The sequence below is a fragment of the Echinops telfairi genome, unplaced genomic scaffold (assembly GCF_000313985.2).
Source record: "Echinops telfairi isolate 266 unplaced genomic scaffold, ASM31398v2 ScPeMD7_12;HRSCAF=54, whole genome shotgun sequence".
Lineage (NCBI taxonomy): Eukaryota > Metazoa > Chordata > Mammalia > Afrosoricida > Tenrecidae > Echinops > Echinops telfairi.
The window spans coordinates 4,035,752-4,040,582 of NW_022103909.1; the positions used below are offsets into that span (position 1 = coordinate 4,035,752).

Genomic DNA, 4,831 nt, shown 5'->3' on the forward strand with positions numbered 1-4,831 from the left:
AAAAAAAAAAAAAAAAATCTCTAATGTGGTCTGCTGTTGGCATTTCCTTAACTGTTTCTAAAAGGGTTTACTAAATTAGCATCAACAATATCGATAGCACTGTTAAACAGTTCCTTATCATGATGATTCCTTTCAAAAAACTCTTAGGACCCATGTTTTTTATCTAAAAAGTCCAAAAAGCCACAAAAACTAAGAAAATTCTAGCAAGATGCTTGGAACACAGCCCCCAAAGGTTTAAACAACACGTGCTAACACCAACTAGCACGGAGTGATCGAAACAAGAACTGGTTTCATTTACAAAAGTCATGTGCATCGGGTTGGATCCCGGTGTTTCGTTTGAGCTCCGGTGCAAACTTTTGTCCACATTCCGTGTTGAAATCCGATTATGCTGAGTGCTAATGCAGTCGCGTATCAGGGTTCTGTTGCATTTATTTCCAAAGCTCTTCATCACCCCCAAACAAACTTAGTACCTTTTAAGCAATCTCTCCCTGTCCCCCTTCCTCCCAACTCCTGGTCACGTCTTCTTTGGTCTCTAAGCTTTTGCCACTTCTAGATGTTTCATGTCAGGGGGATTACACACAAGTTGTCCTTCAGTGTTGCTTTATTTCAGTTGGCACATTTCCCAGGTTTATCCTGTGGTGACAGCAGCATGTCCCAGAACGCCACTTCTCTGTCTGACTGAGGAAGATCCCATGGCATGCATGTGCCACACTTTGCTTATCCATTCATTTATGGGCCGAGAGGTTACTTCCACTCTTGGCTCTTGTGACTAATTCTGCAGTGGGCATTAAGTGTACACCTATATCTTTGAGACCCTGCTTTTTGGAAGAACAAACACACACACACACACCCCACCCCAGTCTTTGTGGATCAGCTCTGGGTTGAAACGCTTCTTTCACACTCAGCCAGGTAGTTCACAAGCCTGCCTCCCCAGCCACTTCCTGATCGGACTGAGCCAATCCGTGAGCCAGGGCTGCCAGAAAGCATAGATCATCTCGGGTCTTTTCTGAGCTGCTTCCTCTCTTGGACTTGTGTATGGCTTTCTGCTTTGCCCAGTAGCCACTCATGCTGGTGCATGCTCTAAGTCCCCAGCCTTTCCTACCGACCGTATAGTCCCATCCGTCATTGAGCTTGGGGATGGCGTAGGACTGGGCATCATTGAGTGTGGGATTTGTCAGGAGATGAAGGTAGATTCAGCAGCTGCTGCCAATAACTGTCCAGATTTGTCCCCTTGCCTCCACCTCTCGGCTTCACATCTTCACCTCACAGGCATCTCGTTCCAGCGAAACATGTGCAAACAGAACTCTTCACTTCTGCCTCTGTACAAACCTGCTCCTCCCATGGACTCTCTCTCAGTAAACTTATTTAACAAATATTTATGAAGTGCTCACTAGAGCTGTGAGCAAAACAGCCATACATCCCTGTGTTCCTAGAACTTGCAGTCTTTCTGGTGGGGGACACACGATAAACAGGAAAAGAGAAATGGCACATCAGACTATACGTGGGAGGAGAGGCACCAGGGGAGAGGGAGGGAGTGTAGGGGAAAGATCTGAAGTTATGAAAGGGGGGGAGGGGTGATGTCGGGAAGGAAGATGAGCAGAGGATGAAGTCAGAGAGGTAATGAGGGCTACACCATTGGCTTTCCCTCATGGGAAGATCTTGAACAAAGGTGTGATGGGAGCAGACTCCCATTGTAATAGGAGTAGCCTGGCTGCTTTTTACAGGAGGAGACAGCTCAGAGACCCACAGGGGCAGTTCTATCCTGTTCTCTAGGGTCCTTATGAGTTGGTGTTGACTCAATGGCTGTGAGTTGGTTTGGTTTGGTTTAGCCTGGGTGCTGTGAAGAAATGGAAGGGAGGTAAGGACGCAAGTCAGGAGAACAGCTAAGGAGTTCCTGCAACAGTCCAGGTGAGAGATGATGGAGGGGGATTTGGACCAAGGTATCATGGAGGAGCTTGTAAGGTGGGCTCAGATTCTGTATCCACCCAGCTCCTCAAGACTAAACCGTAGGTCTCATCCTTGGTTTCTCCCTTCCCCTCATATCCCACATCCAATCCGGTCCTTGTGATTCTATTTCCATATCTCAAGGTCACTGTTCAGATCCATCTCCACTGCGCGGCCCACACCCTGCTACATGCATAGAATGTAGCCTAGCATTTTATCGGATCTCCCTGCTTCCTCTCTCACCCCTACAATCCATTCCCCTCAGCAGAGGGATCATTTAAAAGGTAATCATGCCAAACCGTGGGTTAGAATCCTTTAAGAGCTTTCTAATATGCAATGACAGATTTCAAATACCCACCCGATGCATCAAGGTCAGGTGTGATCCGCCATGTCTGCGTCTCCCTTCACACCCTGCTCCAGCCACTCTGGGCCTCTTTCTGTGCATCATGCTAACTGCGTTTGCACCTCACCGCCAGGCTGTCGCTTCTGCCTGGGACATCTTATCCCATTTTTTGCGTGGCTCCTGGTGGGAGTGGTTACACATTGGAATTCAAACGGCAAAGTCAGCAGTTTGAGTCTGCAGGAACACTGGGCTTTCTCCTCCCTTAAACAGGAACCAGTCTCAAATTCCCAGGGGTCGCGATAAGTTGGCATGAACTGGATGGCAGTGAGTTTGGTTTTAGATCAGAAGCCCTGGTGGTGCTGTCAGTGAGTCCTGAATTGCAAGGTTGGCTCTTCAAACCTACCAGTTGCTCCCTGAAAGATGAGGCTATCTGTCCCCAATATATAGCCAGAATGCCATGAGTTGTTGTCGCTGGATGGCAGTGGTCTGGTTTTGGTTTGTCTTTTTTTTTTTTTGGGGGGGGGGCTAGTCTCTTATCGGCTGTCAAACTTCAACCGATCTCTCCTTGAGAATGCCTCTTGGATGACCTCCGAGAGCTAGTGTAGTCCATACAGCCCACCACCTGGTGTCTCACAAAGATTTCATGGGAGACAAAGTAAGTACATCAACTTGAAGCCTGCTTACAGGACAGTAAGAGGGGGGCACTCTTGAGGCAGAAGGCTCTCATTCACTGAGACCGAGGGGCCACTGTCCCTTTTAACACTTGAATTCCATCATTATCCCGGTAGTGAGCCCCGGGATAGCTTTGGCACTGGAACTTCTGTATTTTAAGTAGAAATCTATGTCCCTGGGGTGGATACCTTCTTGTGCCCCAACACCACCCGCCCTGCCCCCCCAAGGCAGCATAAACACAACAGAACAGACTGGTTCCCCAGAGCAGCCTCTTTAGTCCCTGTCTCCTACCCTCCCTAATAAGCTCCTCTCCCGTCCCAAGGTTCCCTCAGAAGCACACTCTGATTTGCCAAGAACAGCCCAGTGGGTACACAGCTGGGCACCGATTGCTTCCTCCCCACAGCTTCTCTTCCAGCAATGGGACCCTCCCTCTGTTCCTCAACCAGCAACCACCTGCCCCTGCTCTATGCTGCATCTCGCCAGCTAAAGCAAGCTCAACATTACCTCCCAGTCTTAGGTCTGACACACGAGTGGATGCCCGGAAACTGGGGTTAGGATTTTTAAAGGCCTAATGGAGCCCTGGTGGTGTAGTGGTTACGCGTTTGTCCGGATGGTTCACAGTTCGAAACCACCAGCAGCTCGGCCGCAGAAAGACTGGACTTTCTACTCCCATAAAGTTAGAGTCGGAAACCCACAGGGCGGAGCTACGAGTCGCATTGACTCGATGGTAGTGAGTTGAGAAAGAGGGGCCCTGGTGGTATAGAGGTTACGCTTTGGGGATCACGATCCCCAAGGTCAGCAGTTTAAACCCGCCAGCCGCTCCTGAGAGAAAGACAAGGTTTTCTGTTTCCGTCCACTGCTCTGGTCTCGGAAATCCACAGTTCTGCCATGCGTCGGCATCGACTGGATGGACGCGGGGTTTCAAACGTCTTTCCTGTGGAACTCCCGAAAGATCCCACACGAACGAGGGAATTCGCCCTCTGAAGGGAAACCGGAGGCTCCGCCCGCCGGGGGCAGCGCCCCCGCCTGCGCCGCTCCGCCCCGAGTCCTCGGAGCTCCGGGAGCTTCTCCCGAGCCTGTCATCCTCGCCTCTTCCTCACGTGCCGTCTCCACTGGGAAAGCCGTGACACGCTCACTCGCCCAGCTCCGCCTCCCTCCCTCGAGTTCCCTGGACGAACCGGAAGAGGTCGCCCAGCCTCCGGTCCGTAACCCGGAAGTAGATGCTCTTCGCGGAAGCCGGCTTTGGCCCTGCGGCTGCTGCTGCTGTCGCCGCGGAGAAATTTTTAGAGCTGGCAGCCTAGGAATGGTAAGACGTCGCGGTCTGCCCCTGAGGGTTTTGAGCGGCGTTAAAGGCGGAAGGCAATTTCTCAGAATGCCTCTGGGCGTGGGCCCTCCCCGCCCGCCGCCTCAAGGTTGGGGCCCCGCCCCTGTAGCGCCCCGAAAACCTGCGCATGCGTGGGCCGGACTGGGCTGGAAACTGGCCTGAGGTGTTACGCATGCGTGAATGTGGCTGGGCGAAGGTTCCGTAGCATTGACCTGGGATTTGCCCCCTTAGCGGCTAGCCGATGGTGCTTACACTTTAGTCCCCGCGCGGGCAGGAGGGTTTACCGGACCCTCGGCGTTGGACCCCGAACCTCTGAAACAAGCCTGGCCTGACACTCCCTTCCCAGCGAGTGCACTCGGGGGAGACCGAGGGGCACAGGGCCGCGGGAGGGAATGCAGACCCAGCCTCGGTCCACCCGCAGACCTGGCCCCTTCGCCCTCCTGTCTCCCGGTGCCAAGCCTTCCGGCCGGAATGGCACCCTGAGCGCCCCTGAGGCCGGACCAGAAGCTGCGTTAAGAGCAGCCTGGTCTGATGGGGCGGAACCCGTT

General features: G+C 52.5%; 1 protein-coding gene across 3 annotated transcripts in view; it reads left to right on the plus strand.

The window, feature by feature from the left end:
- The first annotated feature begins 4,179 nt into the window (after nucleotides 1-4,179).
- Nucleotides 4,180-4,831, plus strand: part of MCRS1 (microspherule protein 1) — a 7,208-nt gene continuing 6,556 nt past the window's right edge. For all 3 annotated transcript variants that reach the window (XM_045287281.1, XM_004711404.2, XM_045287282.1), the window contains exon 1: nucleotides 4,180-4,265. The gene's annotated coding sequence lies outside the window, so the exon portion shown is untranslated. The remainder of the gene's footprint in view (nucleotides 4,266-4,831) is intronic.